Genomic DNA, 22,276 nt, shown 5'->3' on the forward strand with positions numbered 1-22,276 from the left:
AGCGAGGATAAAAAGAATCAGTGGTTCACACTATTTCTTTAGGACAGGGGTCCACAAACCTTTTAAACAGAGGGGCAGGTCATAGTCCCTTAAACTGTTGGAGGGCCAGATTATAATTTGAAAAAAATGAATGAATTCCTATGCACACTGTAGTGCAAAACACTTTAAAACAATACAATAATTACAATGAAGATCAAATTTAACAAATATAAACTTATTAGTTTTTCAATGGGAGTGTGGGCCTGCTTTTGGCTCATGAGATAGGATTGTTGTTGTTGTTGTGCGCTTTCAAGTCGTTTCAGACTTAAGTTGACCCTGAGCGAGGGCCGAGTAAATGACCTGGGAGGGCTGTGTCCGGCCCCTGGGTCATAGTTTGAGGATCCCTGCTTTAGGACATTGATTGTATAGATTTTTGGGAAACATTAAGAGCAGAAGCATCTCTTTTCCACTGGTAAATTTGGCAGAAGTTAGCCAAATATAGCAACAGAGTATGACAGTCCTGTGGTGCGATTGCGAAAGTGACTAAAGGAGAGGAGGGGGAATGACCATAAAAGGCAAGGCTTAAATGGTGTTAGTTGAACATCAACCAAAGTTACTGAGAAATATTTTGACCTTATAGTTTGTGGGAAGTGATAGATTTATTTGGGTGAGTATGCTGTTGCTAAAATACCAATCCAGTTATTCTTTGTTTATACTATTTTACTACTGTTTCATACTGATAAGTATTTAACAAAACTTATCAGTATGAAAAAGTTAATACTTCTGGGAATGAGGAACTGCAGTAGCAATGAGGAAAGTTGTTTTTATCTTTCAATTCCTGTAATGAGATTATAACCAGGATCAGAAGAATTAGAGGGCGACAGAGATCTATAGTTTTGCTGATTTAATTTATTTATATCCCACATTTTTCTCAATATGGGTCCCAAGTCCACTCACAAAGTTGAGATAAAAGAAAATACCAAATACCATGCAGCTGTGGACAAGTCTACATAGGGACCATCAAACGCAGCGCCCAAACACGAATCAAGGAACATGAAAGGCACTGCAGACTACTTCAACCAGCTGCAGTTCATTTTCCTGTCCCAATTCAAGGTGCAGGTTCTTACCTACAAAGCCCTGAACGGTTTGGGACCCGTCTACCTGCGTGACCGCATTTCCGTGTATGAACCCACATGATCTCTTCGATCATCTGGAGAGGCCCTACAGGCGCGATTGGTGAGGACGAGGGAGAGGGCCTTCTCGATGGTGGCCCCTCGACTCTGGAATTCACTCCCTAAGGACATCAGACATGCTGCAACGCTGGCAGTCTTTAGGAGGAGCCTGAAAACGTGGTTGTTCCAGTGTGCCTTCCCAGAATAAGGAAAACTCTTAGCAACATGTCCTCAAATGCACTTTAATATTGATTAGGATTGTCTGAGCGCCCTCTTCTTTCTTTGAAAACCCTATCCTAGTTTACCGTATCTTGTTCATGCCCAACATTTTAAATTTTAATTATTACATTTGGCCCAGCCATAGGTTTTTAAATGCTGTATGTTATTGTTAATTGCTCATTGTGTATTTTTGTTTTTGAGTTTTATTTTAATCTGTTTGTATTGATTATTTTGTTTATTGATGTGCTGTGGGCTTGGCCTCATGTAAGCCGCACCGAGTCCCTTGGGGAGATGGTAGCGGGGTACAAATAAAGATTATTATTATTATTATTATTATTAGTCAGCCATAGCAGAGCACCTGATGAACCAACCTGGACACAGCATATTATTTGAGAACACAGAAATGCTGGACCACTCTCACAACCACCATGTCAGCCTACACAGAGAAGCCATTGAAATCCACAAGCATGTGAACAATTTCAACAGAAAGGAGGAAACCAGGAAAATGAACAAAATCTGGCTACCAGTATTAAAAAAAACTCTAAAATTACAACAGCAAAACAACAGAGAGGAAACAATCTGGGACATCTCATCACCTCTCAACAAAAGATTGCACTAACAAGCCACACCAAACAACAGCCAGGCCATCAAATGCTAATCAAGATGGTCAGTTGAAACATTCACACCTCGCTCCAGCAGACAAGAGTCCTTTGTCCCACCCTGGTCATTTCACAGATATATAAACCCATTTTCCTAGTTCCAACAGACCTCACTACCTCTGAGGATGCTTGCCATAGATGCAGGCGAAACATCAGGAGAGAATGCCACTAGAACATGGCCATATAGCCCGAAAAGACCTACAACCCAAAGAAAATACTATTAAAACCACCAAGAAAACAAACATTAAATAATCTAAAAAGCAACCACATTAAATATATCAATTTTAAGCTATTTTTAAAAGGTAGTTCAAATATAATAATACAGTATGATCCCCTCATCCACAGATTCAATATCCACAATTTCACCTTTCTATGCTCCAAAAATATCACTCTGAGAAGTGTTTGTGAGTTTCAGAAATACAAATAACTACACTCTTCAATAAAAAGACCTTCTGCAACAGGACAGCTAATGCTCAAAGACTGGAGGAAACAGCGTGGTCTTAACATGCCAGTGGAAAGAGAACAGTAGGTGGGCCAACCTATAGTCTGGAAGCAGACACTGAGGCAGCATCTTACGCTGCAAAATTAATGCAGTATGGCACCAGTTTGATTGCCATGGCCCAACCCAATGGAGTTCTGGGAGTTGTAGTCTGGTAAGAAACAACATAGTTGGTTAAAGTAAAATTACACCTTCCATGATTCCACAGCATTGAGCCATGGCAGTTAAACTGGTGCCATATTGCATTAATTGTACTGTGTAGGTGGACCCCGACAAGACTTTCTCCTGGATCCTCACCCAACCTGCTTAAGTTGCTGGTGGGACTAAAGACAAGATCAAATCAAATTCTACTCTGACGATCTTAAAACTGGGTGAAGCTCATATTGGGAGATAAAGCTTTTCAGACAGGCTGGACCCAAGTCATACATGGGTCACAACCATCATGTTGAATTGTGCCTAAAAATGAACTAGTAGCCAGTGAAGCTATTTCAACTGTGGAGTTACGTGTTCCCTTTAACCAGCTCCAGCCAGAAGTTATTATTCCCCTCAGGCCCGTAGCCAGGATTTTGTTTCAGGGGGAGCTGAGTTTGATTCGGGGGGGGGGGGGGGTCTGAGTTTGAGTGAAAGAGGGTCTACCTTAGCAAACCTTTTGTATCGGTACCCCAATAGCCCCATGCATATGGGATATATTGAGCATGGTGATCAGACCATGATATGTATAAACATAACAGTTCAAATAATGTACCAGTAAGGCCTTCTCGCGGACCACCATGAGAATTTCGGGGGGGGGGGGCTCAAGCCCCCCAAGCCCTCCCCTCCCCCCGATGATTCCCCAGGCCTGATTCCCCTTGACACAGACCTGTTTGTGAAACAAAATTCTAACAGAGGCTGCTATCAGGAAGGACAGAGTTGAAAAGTGAATTACAGCAATGAGCAACAAAAATTGCAACAGTTTGAGGAAACTCTATTGAAATCGGAAATGGGGTAGAATGAGAAGCCATGCTATAGCTGAGTTTACTGCTCTTAGATATATTTTGACATTTTGGTGGATCACGACATTTGGTCAATTGCTGTGGTCTTCATGAGGATACCCATTATGGCTACAGTTAAATAAGACAAAGTGCTGCGAGGAGCCCAATTTAACACACCAGGCCCTGAATCTGTGCTTCTTATTGTTGCTGAAATTACTTAGCACATCTACATTGGGATACCACGTTAACCTCCATGGATAAATGCTATGGAATCATGGGAATTCTAATTTTTCAAAATTTCTATCCTTCTCTGCCAAAGTGTGGTGGTACTTATTTATTTATTTAGGGTACTTCTACCCCGCCCTTCTCAACCCCCTAAGGGGGACTCAGGGCGGCTTCCAGCCGGCATACGTTTGATGCCTACAATTCAACACAATAAAATACATAGTAACAATAATTATAAACAGTTAAAACATTACATTAATACAATAAAAAGCCAGTCAGGTGGCCATCGTTTCGCCAAGTCCGTAATTAATAAATTCATTCAGCTTATCATAGTCCGTTTCCAAAGCTTTAGTCGTCATTGTCCTTGTCAGTCTGCCAGATTACCCAAAGGCCTGGTCCCACATCCATGTTTTTAATTTCCTGCTGAAAGAGAGGAGGGGTGACGATGATCTAATTTCCCGGGGAATGAATTCCACAGGCGGGGGGCCACTACCGAGAAGGCCCTGTCCCTCATCCCCGCCAATCTCATCTGTGACAAGGGCGGGGCCGAGAGCAGGGCCCCTCCAGAAGATCTTAAATTCCTAGGTGGGACGTAGAAGGAGATATGTTTGGACAGGTACGCTGGGCTGGTGCCGTATAGGGTTCACCAACTACAACTCCCAGGATTCTACAGCATGGAGCTGTTGATGTAAAGAGTAAACATGGCTCTTCAAACAAGCCCTCGATCATGATTAGAAGCTTAACTTTTAAATTCGAGGTGATTTGTTTCACTTGCATTGAAATTTATGCGATTGATACTTGAATACAGCCTATTTTGTATCTGCAGCAACTATTGCATTTTATTGAAATTTTAAATAAGAGTTTGTATGATGCTTATGTAAAATTGTGTAAATTTACATTGTTATTGTCTTATATGCTCATGTATTGTTGTATTTTATGTGTGCTGCACTTTTGAGTGCTATTGTGAGCCACCCTGAGTCGCTTCTGGGAGATGGCAGTGGATATAAATAATTTTTTATTATTTATTATTATAGAGGTGATGTCAAACTATCAATTTTTCAGTATAGATGCGTCTATGGAAAGTCGATTTGGTACAGTGATTGGATTCTACTGAAGGCATCTGTTGTGTGTGCCTGTATAATATATCTTGTGGACTCATATGTGAATACTATTACTCTAAAGTGTAATGATTTAACATTTGTATGACGTCTACACTACATCAGCATATAAATGAGATGAATCACTACCCACACACACACACACACTTTTTCAGGGCCCTTTCAGACAAGCCCAAAATGCGGGGCCTGTCACGCTTTTATCTGACGCATCAAAATGGCACCTCAGATAAAAGCGAATTAAATCCCTGCTTTGTTCTGAATTGATTAGATACCCCATTAGATCTGAACCTTTCCAAAAAGCCTGGATCTAATGGAATATTGGGCCTGTAGGAATTCACCCACAGGGAAACTGGGAGAAGATGCAGAGAAGACTGAGTCTGCTAAGGTTTTTACTGTCAAGAAGTTTCTTCTAATTTTCAATTGAACTAGCACCCAAAATCTTGCCTGTGCACTTTACTATTGTTCTGCACTTATATTTATAATGCTCTATTCTCATACTGCCTTCTATCTCCACTGTTGCCATATGATCTATGCACTTTATCCATCAGCCCTATCCTCACAATTGTTTTTGCACCAGTCTACCCACTCGCACCCAGAAACTGATTGTTATCACAGGGCTCATTAGTTGTTGGTTGATGTTGTTGTATTTTGTTTTATGTTGCCATTATATATTTAATGTGCTATATTTTAATTATGCTGTTCAGGCCTGTCCCCGTATAAACTGCCCCAAGTCCATAAGACCTGGTTCTATCCGCTGAGGCAAGGACAGGCCTCCCTACTCTTTTCTGTGCCAGACCTTGAGGCAATCATATCACCCCTAAGCCGAACATGCTCAACTCCTTCAACTTTTGCTCATAATTCTGTTCCACATACCTCTTCTCATAATTGCCCTTCTCTGAACATAGTCTAGCATATTTATAGGTAAAGGTTTTCCCCTGACATTAAATCCAGTCGTGTCTGACTCTGGGGTGTGGTGCTCATCCCCATTTCTAAGCCGAAGAGTCAGTGTTGTCCGTAGACACCATGGAGTATCGTTACCTTGTCACCGGAGCAGTACCTATTGATCTACTCACATTTGCATGTTTTTGAACTGCTACGTTAGCAGAAGCTGGGGCTGACAGCGGAAGCTTACGCCGCTCCCCAGATTCGAACAAGTTGAATAATATAATAATAATAACACTTTATTTGTACCCCGCTACCATCTCCCCAAGGGACTTGGTGCGGCTTACATGAGGCCGAGCCCAAATACAACAATACAAACAATAATAACAACAATACAAGCAATTAAAATAAAAAAACATAGACAATAAAATATGCAACAATTAACAATAAGACAGCACACAATTAAAAACAGTGGGAAGGCCAAATGTAAAGTTAAAATTGGAAATGATGCCGGGACATGGGCAAAAAGGTGAAAGTGGCATTTGTGCAAAACGTACAAGCAGACCTAATATGTAAAGTGCTTCGGAGGACAAAGTGCTATGGGATCATTATTCTGGGAAGGCACACTGGAACAACCACGTCTTCAAACTCCTCCTAAAGACTGCCAGAGCTGGAGCCTGTCTGATGTCCTTAGGGAGTGAGTTCCAGAGTCGAGCGGCCACCACCGAAAAGGCCCTCTCTCTCGTCCCCACCAATCGCGCCTGCAATGCAGATGGGATCGAGAGCAGGGCCTCTCCAGATGATCGAAGAGATTGTGTGGGGTTCGTATACAGAGATGCGGTCACGCAGGTAGGCGGGTCCCAAACCGTTCAGGCCTTTGTAGGTACCTTGAATTGGGTCTGGAAAATGAATGGCAACCAGTGGAGCTCCTTGAACAGGAGGGTTGACCGCTCCCTGTAAGGAGCCCTAGTTAACAACCTGGCTGCCGCCCGTTGGACCATCTGGAATTTCCGAGCCGTTTTCAAGGGCAGCCTCACGTAGAGTGCATTGCAGTAATCCAGTCTAGGGGTGACTAAGGTGTGGACCACCTTGGCCCCATCTATTGTTCCCATCTATTGAACAGCTCAGGAGTTTAACCCACTGCGTCACCAGGGGCAGCATATTTATACCCTTCTTAAAATGAGGCACCCAGAACTGCATAGAGCAGGGGTCCCCAAACATGCGGCCCACGGAGGGCATTTATCCAGCCCGCGCGGCCTGGCCTGGCATCACGCAAAGCCCCTTGCTGCTTGCCAGGCCCAATCCCCTCGCTTGCCTCGCACCGCCCGTCGTGCCTGAAAGCAATGGAAGCGGCGAGGTGCTTTTCTGAAGGCCAGACCATGTGATGCAACTTACCTGCCTCGCGCTGCTCCTCGTGCGAGCCAGGCAAGGGAGAGGCGCGAGAACAGGCCGTGCGGAGCGGGCCCAACGTGCAGCATGAGGCAGGCGAGGGGATTGGGCCTTGCAAGCGGCGAGGCGCTTTGAACGAGGCCAGGCTGCGCAGTGCAGCCTCCCTTGCGTGGCTTGCACGATGGGCTGTATGGAAGGGCCCTGAGAGAAGCGCCTTTCCAAACAACCACGCCTTTGGTTTGTCCTGTGGCGCGAGGGCAGCCTGGCTCGCCTCTTCTCGGAGGAGAGTTCAAACGGAGGCTGAGGCCTCGCAGGCCCTCCTTCTCTGCTCTCCCCTTGCCGCTGCAAAACACGTGTAGCAGAATCAGCCCAGGCTCCTGGGGCTGAGGAGGAAGGGAAAGGAAGGCAGGAAATGCCCGGCAGCGAGGAATTCTGAGGTGGCTTCTTGTCTTGGTTTTGAACACAGGCCGCAGCTGTGGGGCTTCTGATTTGGAATTGCCTGCCAGGGTTTCTACTCGCCTGCTGTTTCTGTGCTTTATTTTCAATCTTTGTTTCTTTTGATGGAACGGATGTGATTCCCTGCCTAGCCTTGTGTTTTCATAAACATGTTTTCTGTGTTGATTTATGCTTTCTCATCCAACTCTGGGCTCTTCCACACAGCCCTATATCCCGGAAAATCAAGGCAGAAAATCCCACAATATCTGCTTTGAACTGGATTATATGAGTCCACACTGCCATATATTCCAGTTCAAAGCAGATATTGTGGGATTTTCTGCCTTGACATTCTGGGTTATACAGCTGTATGGAAGGACACCCAGGTCCCCTCCACACATCTCTATATCCTGGAAAATCAAGGCAGAACATCCCAAAATATCAGCTTTGAACTGGATTATATGAGTCCACACTGCCATATATTCCAGTTCAAAGCAGATATTGTGGGGTTTTCTGCCTCGACATTCTGGGTTATACAGCTGTATGAAAGACACCCAGGTCCCCTCCACACATCTCTATATCCCAGAAAATCAAGGCAGAAAATCCCAAAATATCTGCTTTAGATTATCTGAGTCCACACTGCCTAATATTCCGGTTCAAAGCAGATATTGTGGGATTTTCTGCCTTGATATTCTGGGTTATACAGCTGTGTGGAAGGACACCCAGGTCCCCTCCACACATCTCTATATCCCAGAAAATCAAGGCAGAAAACCCCACAATATCTGCTTTGATCTGGATTATATGAGTCCACACTGCCCAATATTCCAGTTCACAGCAGATATTGTGGGATTTTCTGCCTTGATATTCTGGGTTATACAGCTGTATGGAAGGATACCCAGGTCCCCTCCACACATCTCTATATCCCAGAAAATCAAGGCAGAAAATCCCATAATATCTGCTTTGAACTGGATTATCTGAGACCACACTGCCAGATATTCCAGTTCAAAGCAGATATTGTGGGATTTTCTGCCTTGATATTCTGGGTTATACAGCTGTGTGGAAGGACACCCAGGTCCCCTCCACACATCTCTATATCTCAGAAAATCAAGGCAGAAAACCCCACAATATCTGCTTTGAACTGTATTATATGAGGCAAGGGAGGCTACACCCCACGTCCTGTTCTCGCTTGAAGCCCTCCCAGCTTCCATTGCTTGCCAGCCCTGACTGGCAGTGTGAGGCGTGTCAGGGGATTGTGCCTTGCGAGGGGCTTTGCGGAAGGCCAGGCTGCGCAGTGCAGCCTCCCTTGCACGATGGTCCGGCCCTCCAACGGTCTGAGGGACAGTAATCTGGCCCCCTATTTAATAAGTTTGAGGACCCCTGGCATAGAGTATTCCAGGTGAGGTTTGACTAGTGCAGAGCAAAGTGGAACTATTACTTCCCACAACTCAGGAACTATGCTTCTATTAATGCAAGATAAGATAGCATTTGGCTTCTTTGCTGCAGCATCACAACACTGGTTCATGTTCAATGAATGATCAGCAATAACCGCAAAGCATTTTTGCACGTAGTTCCTCCCATCATGTAGTATCCTATCCCTGTGCATTTAGTCTTTATAGACTAGCCATAGAATTTTGCATTTCACTATACTGAATTTCAGTATGTTAATTTCCTTCCAATTGTATAGTGACCTAAGTTCTTTTGAATTCTGTTCCTATCCGCCACCCCACCATTTAAGTCATTGATAAAAATGTTGAAGTGCAATGGTCCTCAGACATCCCACTCAAGACCTCTTTCTAGATTGAAACATCACCACTGATGATGACTCTCTGAGCACAGATTTCCAATCAGTTATAGATCCACCTGACAGTGTTCCCATCTATTTCACATTTCATCAGTTTAATAATCAGAATGTTACAGGGGACCTTATCTAATGTTTTCCTGGAATCCAGATCAAGGACACCCATAGTATTCCCGTCATCTACTAAACCAGAGACCTTGTTGGGGAAAAGTCTTATGCCTAACCCCATCTGGCATAAATCTGCCCATGTGAAGCAGGTGAATATATCACTAAATGAGATGATAATAATAATAATAATAATCCTTTATTTATACCCCGCTAACATCTCCCGAAGGACTTGGTGCGGCTTACAAGGGGCCAAGGCCCAACACATCAATAAAACAACAGCATAACAAATACAACAATAAATAAACTCATAAAACAAGCAATAAACATTAAATCAATAGCAATAAACATTAGACAATAACTCCACGACGCATAAGGCCGGGCCAAATGTAATGATTAAAATTTTACAAATGCTGAGCATGACAGGTGAGATGGATAGGTTTTTGGAGATAGGTGCGGTGTGCAGGCAATCTTAAATTTCTAGTAAAGTGCATTTGGGACATGATGCTAGAAGTTTCCTATTCTGGGAAGGCACACTGGAACAACCACGTCTTCAAGCTCTTCCTAATGACTGCCAATGATTGGGCTTGTCTGATGTCCTTGGGGAGAGAGTTCCAGAGTCAGGGGGCCACCACGGAGAAGGCCCTGTCCCTCGTCCCCACCAATCGCGCTTGCAATGCAGGTGGGATCGTGAGCAGGGCCTCTCCAGATGATCGGAGAGATCATGTGGGTTCATATACGGAGATGTGGTCACGCAGGTAGGCGGGTGCCAAACCGTTTAGGGCTTTGTAGGTAAGCACCTGCACCTTGAATTGGGACTGGAAAATGAACAGCAGCCAATGGAGCTCCTTAAACAGGAGGGTTGACCTCTCCCTGTAAGGAGCACCAGTTAACAACCTGGCCGTCGCCCGTTGGACCAGTTGGAATTTCCGGGCCATTTTCAAGGGCAGCCCCACGTAGAGTGCATTACAGTAGTCCAATCTGGAGATATGTAGAATAATCACAGGATATCTTAAATGTACACCTGTTGTTAGACTCTATAAGATAGCTGGCACTCCCCCCCCCCCCCGCCCCCTGTCAATGTGCAACAGGAAGTTGCTGCCAATTGTGAAATAAATAAGGATGAACACTGTGAAAGCCACCCACTGTATGGCTACTAGTCTCTTCCCAGTAGATTTAAATCAAGGAAAAGTTTAATGAGAACCACCACTACTCTAAATATTCCTCCAGCAACAGCAAGATTATCCCTGTGGGCAGCAAATTCCAACTGGATGTTCCCCACAAGGCTCTGCCTAAAGGGGCAAAGCAAGAATGGGCAACTTGGACAGAAGTGGAGCGGGCAGATCAAAAAACAACCTGGGAAAGGGGCACTACCTAGAAGACTCCTCCGCCTTGTGCGACTGTGGAGCAAAACAGACAACTCCACATCTGTATGCTTGCCCACAATGCCCTGCCTCTTGCACAGAGGAGGAACTGTTTAAAGCTACAGATAATGCAGTTGTTGTTGCCTGTTTTGGTCTAAAACTATTTAGCTGCTTGTGATCCCTTAATTGTTATCAGTTTTTAAACTTACTTGTCTATGCAATGCTTTTGGCACAAAATAAATAAATTTGGAAAAGGTACAAGCTTAATTTGGCAGGACATGTTCTTGATAAACCCATGCTGGCTCCTACTGATCACTGCACCACTGGAGAAATTAACTGTTTAGCCCAGGGGTCCTCAAACTTTTTAAACAGAGGGCCAGCTCACAGTCCCTCAAACTGTTGGAGGGCCGGATTATAATTTGAAAAAAAACATGAATGAATTCCTATGCACACTGCACATATCTTATTTATGTAGTGCAAAAAAACACTTAAAAACAATACAATAATTAAAATGAAAAACAATTTTAACGTATATAAACTTATTAGTATTTCAATGGGAAGTGCGGGCCTGCTTTTGGCTGATGAAATAGGATTTTTATTGTTGTGTGCTTTCAAGTCGTTTCAGACTTAGGTTGACCCTGAGCAAGGGTCGGGTAAATTACCTTGGGGGGCCGTATCCGGCCCCTGGGCCTTAGTTTGAGGACCCCTGGTTATTGCACCACCTGGCATCTGCCGGGAAGTAGCAGCCAATAGTGAAAGGACCAAGGCAGTGACATCTCCAGCTCATCCCCTGTTTGGGTATTAGCCAGCACATCAACGACTTAAATCAAGAAATAGTTTTCTAAGATCTACAGAGACACTCGCTTGGAACACCTCCGCAAGCAAGAGTCCAAAAGTGGCAGGCTCAGACCCAGAACCTCAATCAATGGCTGATACCAAATGAGAGACTCCCCCCGGGCACACAGAAGACTGGGCGACTTGGAAGGCGCTGAACAGACTGCGCTCTGGCACCAAGAGATGCAGAGCCAACCTTAAGAAATGGGGCTACAAAGTTGAATCCACGACATGCGAGTGCGGAGAAGAGCAAACCACAGACCACCTGCTGCAATGCAACCTGAGCCCTGCTACATGCACAATGGAGGACCTTCTTATAGTAACACCAGAGGCACTCCCAAGTGGCCAGCTACTGGTCAAAGGACATTTAATCAACTACCAAGCTTGCAAACTTTGTGTTTTGTTTGTTTGTTTTTTTAAAAATGCAATACAACTGTTTGGTTTGCTCCTGACACAATAAATAAATAAATCACGATATTTGCAGACAGACTCCTGTATCATTTGTTCTTTTTGCCCTTTTTGAAGAGCAGGACAATGTTTGCTCTTTCCCAGTGCTTTGGCATCTCACTTGCCATTACCTCAGGGCTTGGAAGTAAACAATAACTAAGGCATAGTTTAATTACATTTTGACTGTAAATACAATTTACCAGGGATAACCCATTTGTGATGGAACTGCAACTTTTACGTCACTTAATGGGGCTGTGGCTTCATTAAATGGTAGAGGAATGCTGGTGCATGCTGGCCCTTTGTGACTGCCTCATGCTCTGCTTTGGGTGTTGAAGTGACAGCAAAGTGGACAGCAGTTTGGAACATTCTCATTTTTAAAACACTTGTAATGTAACCATTTAATTTATGTCCGAGAAACAAGAAAGTAAATAGTTACTTTCACAAATTATTATTCTTATTATAGTAACAAATTACTGGGGAAATGACAACTTGAAATGATGAGGTTAAGTCTTTTTAGGGAACTTTGGAAGTTCTGCTTTCAAATGATACCTTATACCCACATTACAACAACAAGAAACAATGTGCAGAAAGGATGTTGTAATCTGTACATGACTCCCTCACTTCTTGAAAGCTATTTTAGTCATTTTGCTTACTGACTTTTCATCATGTTGTATTCTCCCAACTTCAGAAAGAGAGATCTACCTACTACAAGATCCATTCAAATTGGTCATTTGAAAGATTACGACTAAATCTTATTTAAGCTACAGCTGGAGATTCACATAATGGTAAAACAAACATTTGACATTCCACTTGAGAAAAACGCAGATGACTTGTGTGAGTTAGAACAAAGAAATTGTTGGGGATACCTGGCATTATTAGGTTTTGTTATATGCATTTGAAGCTTGGAAAGGTTGCTTTTTTGTAGCATCTGTCACCTACTGTGGCAAATGGCATACTCACAAAAGAGGAACATGTGCCTATGGCATTCCTGGTCAAGTTAGCTGGAAGGTATTGTCTTCTAGTTGAAGGGGTCTTCAACTTTTTAAGCAGAGGGCTGGTTTACGGTTCTTCAGACTGTTGGGGGGCCAGACTACAGTTTGAATAAAGCATGAACCAATTCCTATGCACATTGCACACATCTTATTTGTAGTCCAAAAAGAACAATACAATATTTAAAAAGAAGAACAAATTTAACCAACATAAACTTACCAGTACAGGTAGTCCCCAAGTTATGAACAAGTCAGAAAAGGTGAGTCAGTTGTGTGAGTCAGAAAAGGTACATTTTAAGTGTAACATTTTATTGTAAAATGTAACATTTTAAGTCCCCTCAAGGAGATGGGGCGGGATGTAAATGAAGTATTATTATTATTATTATTATTATTATTAATCTCCAGCCAATTATATAAGCTTTGGATAGCATGGGGAAGAGTTAACACCCATATGATGTTTATTTTGCTGTCTATGTCCCTGTTCTGAAGATTTCACCTCACTTTCTGTCCCTGAGATCATTGGATTTTGAAAAAAATCAACTTGTGGAAACAAGGATTGGTTAGAAAGCTTCAATGGAGACACCTTTTCCCCATGATAACTCTTCCAGGGGTGAATTTCCCTTCTGAGGGGTAGATTTTTCTAACTTTGTGTTGTCTCACCCCCTCCCCCTCCGTTCTTAACTATAAATCATTTGTAAGGCAGATGTTTGTAACTTGGGGACTGCCTGTATTTCAATGGAAATGTAGGCCTGCTTTTGGCTGATGAGTTAGTCAAGTAAATTAGGATCCTTGTTGTTGTGTTTTTGGTATAGTGTAGGGGTCCTCAAACGAAGGCCCGAGGGCCAGATACGGCCCTCCAAGGTCATTTACCCAGCCCTCGCTCAGGGTCAGCCTAAGTCTGAAACGACTTGAAAGCACACAACAACAACAAAAACAACAACAATCCCATCTCATTAGCCAAAAGCAGGCCCACACTCCCATTGAAATACTAATGTTTATATCTGTTAAAATTGTTCTTCATTTTAATTATTGTATAGTTTTTAAGTGTTTTTTTGCGCTACAAATAAAATATGAACAGTGTGCATAGGAATTCATTCATGTTTTTTTCCAAATTACGATCCAGCCCTCCAGCAGTTTGAGGGACTGTGACCTGGCCCTCTGTTTAAAAAGTTTGAACAGTATAGTGTGTCCATCTAATACTGAAGTTCAATAACTTTACTGTACATGTAACATGTGCCTTTAAGACATATCTACACTACAAGAAGACTATATAGGTCAGACATTCTGAATATTTTTGTTAACATATATATATAAAGGATAATGCAGAAAAAGATGAATATTTTTGTGTATATATATATAGAGAGAGAGAGAGAGAGAGAGGATAATGCAGAAAAAACATGACAGTATAGAGACCCTTTCTTATTTAAAATGTAAAACAAATATGTTACAAATCTAACAAGATGGATAAAATTACCCAAATAGAAAATTTATCCAGAAAACAAAGGAAGATATTTTAGAAACCTACATCAAGTGATCCTTGTGGCTTCTTCTCAACGACCCCTTCCTGTTGAGATAAATAAAGTTCTTCTTCTGAGCAGTTACTTCTGAAAAAATGAGAAACACCAACTCATGCTTGAGAGCAAACTTTAAGGCTACGCCTCTTCCTTTTTTCTACTGAAATTACATTTCTTGTAACTGTGGGGGTGTAGAAGTGAAAACCAAGAAGGTAGCAAGTTTGTCCGAAAAAGGGGCATTGTATTCAAATGTATGTTCAGTTGATCAAAATGTATAAACGTCATATGGCACAGTTTTATCTCTGGAATACTGATTTCCCTTTAACTTAAAAACTGGCTCTCCTTATCCTTGAATTCTGCATCCATGCATTCAATCATTTATGGCTTGAAAATGTTTTTTAAAATATCTCAAACGCAAACCTTTATTTACATAAGGGACACAATTTCACTACATCATTGTATACAACAAGACTGAGCCAAACCCCAGCATTTATCAAGGGTCCATTAGAAGAGCCAACATGAGTGACGTTTGACTTGGCCACTTTTGAGGGCACTCTCCAGAATGACATGTATAGGCCTTTTGAATGAGCCTGTCCAAACATAGCTTGAGATCACTTGGTTTGAGACAACTGTGGGAATCCTGGCTTACTATGGATGACCAGCATGTTGGTCACTCCCCCTTGTACAAGAGCTGCTAAATAAATTACAGGTTGAGCATCCCTTATCCAGAATTCGAAAATATTCCAAAATCTGAAATTGTCCAGATGGGTGGCTGAGATAGCATCATCTTCGTGATGTTTCAATGTACACAGACTTTGTTTCATGCACAATGTTATTTAAAATATTGTGTATAAAATTACATTCAGGCGATGTGTATAAAAGTGTACATGAAAAATAAATGAACTTCATCTTTAGACTTGGATCCCATCTCCAAGATATCACATGATGTATATGCAAATATGGAGCCCCCAGTGGTACAGCAGTTTAAACTGCTGAGATGCTGAACTTGTTGACTGAAAGGTGGGTGGTTCAGATCCAGGGAGTGGGGTGAGCTCCTGCTGTTAGCCCCAGATTCTGTCAACCTAACAGTTAGAAAACATGCAAATGTGAGTAGATGAATAGGCACCATTCTGATGGGAAGATAACGGCGCTCCATGCAGTCATGCCAGCCACATGATTTTGGAGGTGTCTACGGACAACACCGGCTGTTCCGCTTAGAAACGGAGATGAGCTCCAACCCCCAGAGTCGGACATCACTAGATTTAATGTCAAGAGGAAACCTTTACCTTTTATATGCAAATACAAGCATTGAAAAACTATCCCTTTCATCCAAAATACGACTGGTCCCAAAGAATACTCAACCTGTATAGAATTTTGTCCTCTGGTTTGTTTATTGCTTTGCTGGAGTATAGACACCTCCCTTCCCCTTTCCACCAGATTCCTCTCTTCCCAGGTTTGTTGGGAGATAAATAAATGATGAAGAAAAAATGTCCACATTCAGAGGAAATAAAGAAACAATAAATAAATTCCACAGATGGTTTTGCTGCTTCTGATGCAAACAGGAGGGTTTTTTTTGGGGGGGGGGGGTTGGTCGTGTCAGGAGCAACTTGAGAAACTGCAAGTCGCTTCTGGTGTGAGAGAATTGGCCGTCTGCAAGAACGTTGCCCAGGGGACACCCAGATGTTTTTGATGTTTTATCATCCTTGTGGGAGGCTTCTCTCGTGTCCCCGCATGAGGAGCTGGAGCTGATAAGAGGGAGCTCATCCGTGCTCTCCCCGGATTGGAACCTGCGACCTGATGGTCTTCAGTCCTGCCAGCACAAGGGTTTAACCCACTGCGCCACCGGGGGCTCTCCAAACAGGAGTGACTGAGCAGTGCGGTACGGACCAACATTTTGTTCTCTGGATCTCCAGCTTATCATGTTAAATAATTGCTCCCATTGTCTTTGCCAAAAGTCTCCCTTGCTGAGTCCCATCCACACCAGCTGACTGTCTTTTCAGTTCTGGAACTTTATCACAGGTTGAGCAACCCTTATCCAAAATAATTGGAACCATATTTTTTCACACTAGGCTCACACCTAGAAAAACACAAATCTTATCAAAGATCCAGGTCTTACCAGTTATCAAATTCATTTGGGACAAAGCAGGGTTTACATACTTTGTCTCGAATTAATTTGGTTTTACCAGTGGCATTGTTTGGATGGACCCTAAGAAAACCCTATGAAACTTATGAGTGTTAGTCAAAAGACAAGTTTCTACCAAAATTAAAAAAAAAATACATAGTCATTTTGGTGTCATTTCCTCTGAGGGTGACGCTACTATCCAATCCAACATTCTTGTCCATTGACAAGAATAGCCTTTTCCTTTCATTTTTTCACTATACACAATACAATTCCATTTCTTGGGTAGTTCAGAAACACTGGGATGACCTGCCTTCACCTTTTAAGCTTTCTGTACTAGAATAAATTATGTAGAGGAAGAAAGGGAAGCTTTAATGAAATTGCCCATTTCCACATCACTGATACCTGATATCATTTCAATCAAAATTTGGTTTTTTTAATCCTTTCAAAAAACAGAAGCCCCAAGATAATCATAAATGGAACAAGATACAAGCCATGACAACTGTCACTGAAGCATTGTATTTGCTGGAGGCTGCATCTATATTGCCAAATAATGCAGTTTTAGAATGCAGTTTAACTGCATTCTGAGGGCCCTTCCACACAGCCATATAACCCAGAATATCAAGGCACTATATTCAATTCACAATGTCTGCTTTGAACTGGATTATCTGAATCCATACTGCCATATAATCCAGTTCAAAGTGGATCGTATACAGCAGTGTAGAAGGGGCTTGAAACTGCATTATATGGCAGTGCAGACTCATATAATCCAGTCCAATGAAGTTAAACTGCATTTTGAAACTACATTGTATGGAAGTGTATAGAATCACAGAATTATAGAGTTGGAAGAGACCTCATGGGCCATCCAATCCAACCCTCTGCCAAAAAGCAGGAAAACTGCATTCAAAGCACTCCTGACAGATGGCCATCCAGCCTCTGCTTAAAAGCTTCCAAAGAAGGAGCCTCCACCACTCTCTGGGGCAGAGAGTTCCACGGCTGAACGGCTCTCACAGTCAGGAAATTCTTCCTAATGTTCAGATGGAATCCCCTTTCTTGATGTAGCTGGAGTCACATTTTCAACTTCTGCAGTTGCAGAACAAACAAGCAGATTGCTACTGACTATGGCGAAACATTGCTAGCCCACTGTGAAGGCGTGCCACATCCTGCCTCTGATGAAATATTTCTAGCAGTTTAGTGAAATACGTTTTGAAAATGTGTACCCATTTTCTGAAATCCTCTTAAAACAGCAGCAATTAATTGAATAATGATAACAAAAACAACAACAAAGCTTTATTTAGATCCCGTCCCCTCTCTCTAAGGGACAACTTACAACAAGGAAGAACTATAGAAATAGTATTAATTATACAAACAAATCCTTAGAAAGTAAATCGGAACAACAAATCAAAGGAACATATCATGATACACAGAGAAGAGTAAATCACAATGAACTTGTCAAATGTAACTCAAAAAACATCAGTAAACATGTAGTACACTAAAAACATCATAAGACCTACTCTTGTTGATAAAGCAATGATCCAGCTAACATTTTTGGATTATGTGATTTTAATATTTATATTAATACTAGCTTGGGGACCCGCCGCTGCCCGGGTTATTAGAGAAAGTGGGTAACGGCGATTCTGTATGCCAAGTTTGGTCTTTATTGGATAACGGCTGCATTGTTTTCAGGAAGTGAGTGAAGGTACTTGAAGTCCCATCATCCAAAGTCCATCCTCCAAACTGCAGCAGAATGTAGAGTGGGTCATGGGGGTTCTGTGTGCCAAGTTTGGTCTTGATCAGTCATTGGAGTAGGGTCGCAGTGGTTTCAGTAAGTGAGTGAAGGTACTGCAAGTTCCATCATCCATAGTCTGTTCTTCCTCCAAACCTCACCAGAATGTTGAGTTGGCCAAGGGGGCGCTCTGTGCCAAGTTTGGTCTTTCTTGGTATTTGGATAAGTGGCACTGTGGTTTCAGGAAGCAAGTGAAGGTACTGCAAGTCCAATCATCCATCATCCGTCCTCCTCCAAACAGCATCGGGATGTAGAGTGGGTCATGGGGCTCTGTGTGCCAAGTTTGGTCTTCATCGGACATATGAGGGTTGCAGCTGTCTTGGGAGGGGAGGTACTTGAAGTCCCATCATCCATGATCTGTCCTCCTCAAAAGTGCACCAGGATGTAGAGTGGGTCATGGGGACTCTGTGTGCCAAGTTTGGTCTTGATCAGTCATTGGCAAGGGTCTCAGTGGTCTCAGGAAGTGAGTGAAGTGACTGCAAGTCCCATCATCCATTGTCAAATTCTTCCAAACCGCATCAGGATGTAGAGTGGGTCATGCAGGCTCTCTGTGTAAATTGTGGTCCTGACCCATCATAGTTGGCAGTTGTAATGGTTTTAGGAAGGGAGTGCAGGTATTGCAAGCCCCATCGTCCATGGTGCATCTTCCTCCAAGCCGCACCAGGATGTAGAGTGGGTCATGGAGACTCAGTGTGCCAAGTTTGGTCTTTATCGGTTATTGGATGAGGCTTGCAGTGGTCTCAAGAATTGAGTAAAGGTACTGCAAGTCCCATAATCCATGGTCCAACCAAGGCCAAACCACACCAGGACATAAAGTGGATCATGAGAGGTCTATGTGCCAAGTTTGATCCTGATCGGTCATTGGATGAGGTTAACAGCGGTCTCAGAATGTGAGTGATGGTACTGCAAATCCCATCATCCATGGTTCATCCTCCTCCAAACTGTAGTAGGATGTAGAGTGGGTTATGGGGGTTCTGTGTGCCAAGTTTCGTCTGTATTGGTAATTTTCTGACCCAGCCTCCCCTGGCCTTTTCCTTTCCTCTCTTTGTCATCTCGGAATCTTGGAATTGAGGTTGGCCAATCAGAGACCCTATGCAAATTTCCTTCTGTCATGTCCCCATTTCTGTCATGAACCCTTTTCTCCACCAGGGGCTCCTGTTGAAGCAGGCCAATCAGAGACCATATGCAAATAGCACCACAGTGGCAGCCAATCAGAAAGCTGCCACATACACTTCCGCCCGCTGCACTTCCCTCCTCTGTCCGTCACATACAAACTTTGACTTTTATTATATACTAGCTTGGGGACCCGGCGCTGCCCGGGTTATTTGAGAAAGGAATTGTGCATCAAGGTTGGTCTTTATCAGTTATTTAGATGACTCGCAGTTGTCTCAGGAAGTTAGTGAAGTTACTGTTAGTCCCATTATCTGTGGTCCATCCCCCTCCAAACTGCTCCAGGATGGAGAGTTGGTCATGGGGGTTTTGTGTGCCAAGTTTGGACTTGATCGGTCATTAAATGAGCGTTGCAGAGGTCTTGGGAAGTGAGTGGAGGTACTTGAAGTCCCATCATCCATAGTCTGTACTCCCCCAAACCTCACCAGAATGTTGAGTTGGCCATGGGGGCTCTATGTTCCAAGTTTGGTCTTCATTGGTTTTTGATTGAGTGTCGCTATGATTTCAGGAAGTGAGTGAAGTCCCATCATCCATCGTCCATCCTTCAAACAGCACCGGGATGTAGGGTGGGTCATGGGGGCTGTGTGTGCCAAGTTTGGTCTTTATAGGTCATTAGATGAGGGTTGCAGCAATCTTGGGAAGGGAGTGGAGGTACTTGAAGTCCCATCATCCATGGTCTGTCCTCCAAACTGCACCAGGGTGTAGAGTGGGTCATTGGGGCTCCGTGTGCCAAGCTTGGTCTTGATTAGTCATTGGCGAGGGTCTCAGTGGTCTCAGAAAGTGAGTGAGGTTACTGCAAGTCCCATCATCCATCTCCATTTTTTCCAAATGACACCAGGACATAATGTGGGTCATGAGAGGTCTATGTGCCAAGTTTGGTCTTGATCAGTCATTGCATGAGGTTTGCAGAGGTCTCAGAATGTGAGTGAAGGTACTGGAAGTCACATCATCCATTGTCCATCTTCCAAAACTGCAGCAGGATGTAGAGTGGGTCATGGGGCTCTGTGTGCCAACTTTGGTCTTGATTGGTCATTAGATGAGGGTTGCAGCAGTCTTGGGGAGTGGAGGTACTTGAAGTCCCATCATCCATGGTCTGTCCTGCTCGAAAGTGCACCAGGATGTAGAGTGGGTCATGGGGACTCTGTGTGCCAAATTTGGTCTTGATCAGTCAGTGGTCTCAGGAAGTGAGTGAAGTGACTGCAAGTCCCATCATCCATTGACAAATTTTTCCTAACCGCACCAGGATGTAGAGTGGGTCATGAGGACTCTCTGTGTAAATTGTGGTCCTGATCCGTCATTGTTGGCAGTTGTAATGGTCTTAGGAAGGGAGTGCAGGTATTGCAAGCCCCATCATCTATGGTGCATCCTCCTCCAAACTGCACCAGGATGTAGAGTGCATCATGGAGACTCAGTGTGCCAAGTTTGGTCTTTATCGGTAATTGGATGAGGGTTGCAGTGGTCTCAGGAACTGAGCAAAGGTACTGCAAGTCCCATAATCCATGGTCCATCCCCAGCCAAACCACACCAGGACATAAGGTGGGTCATGAGAGGTCTATGTGCCAAGTTTGGTCCTGATCAGTCATTGGATGAGGTTAACAGCGGTCTCAGAATGTGAGTGATGGTACTGCAAGTCCCATCATCCATGGTTGCAGTAGGATGTCGAGTCGGTCTTGCAGGCTTTGTGTGCCAAGTGTGGTCTGTATTGGTAATTGTCTGACTCAGCCTCCCCTGGCCTTTCCTTTCCTCTCTTTGTCATCTCGGAATCTTGGAATTGAGGCTGGCCAATCAGAGACCATATGCAAATTTCCTTCTCATGTCCCCGTTTCTGCCATGAACTCTTTTCTCCACCAGGGGCTCCTATTGAAGCTGGCCAATCAGAGACCGTATGCAAATAGCACCACTGCGGCAGCCAATCAGAATGTTGGAACTTTCAGGCTGGCCAATCAAAACGCTGGCACATACTCCTCCTGTTGCACCGCCACACTTTTGTCCGCCGCATACAAACTTTCACCTTTATTATATACTAGCTCGGGGAATTGTATATCAAGGTTGGTCTTTATCAGTTATTTATATGGATCGCAGTGGGCTCAGGAAGTTAGTGAAGGTACTGTGAGTCCCATCGGTCTGTGGTCCATCGTCCTCCAAACTGCACCAGGATGGAGAGAGGGTCATGGGGGCTCTGTGTGCTAAGTTTGGTCTTGATCAGTCATTGGATGAGGGTCACAGCAGTCTCAGAAAGTGAGTTAAGGTACAGCAAGTCCCATCATCCATAGTCTCCCTCTACATCACCAGAATGTTGAGTTGGCTATGGGGGCTCTCTGTGCCAAGTTTGGTCTTTATTGGTATTTGGATGAATGTCACTGTGGTTTCAGGAAGTGAGTGAAGGTACTGCAAGTCCCATCATCCATTGTCCGTCCTCCTCCAAACAGCACCAGGATGTAGAGTCTCTCATGGGGGCTCTGTGTGCCAAGTTTGGTCTTGATTGGTCATTAGATGAGGGTTGCAGCAGTCTTGGGAAATGAGTGGAGGTACTTGAAATCCCATCATCCATAGTCTGTTCTCCCCCAAACCTCACCAGAATGTTGAGTTGGCCATGGGGGTTCTG

General features: G+C 43.5%; 1 protein-coding gene across 1 annotated transcript in view; it reads right to left on the minus strand.

The window, feature by feature from the left end:
- The window catches only part of ITGB2 (integrin subunit beta 2), a 58,313-nt gene extending 43,623 nt beyond the window's left edge, over positions 1-14,690 (minus strand). The window contains exon 1 of the mRNA XM_060783663.2: positions 14,608-14,690. The gene's annotated coding sequence lies outside the window, so the exon portion shown is untranslated. The remainder of the gene's footprint in view (positions 1-14,607) is intronic.
- Positions 14,691-22,276: the final 7,586 nt, after the last annotated feature.

The sequence above is a fragment of the Anolis sagrei genome, chromosome 1 (assembly GCF_037176765.1).
Source record: "Anolis sagrei isolate rAnoSag1 chromosome 1, rAnoSag1.mat, whole genome shotgun sequence".
NCBI lineage: Eukaryota > Metazoa > Chordata > Lepidosauria > Squamata > Dactyloidae > Anolis > Anolis sagrei.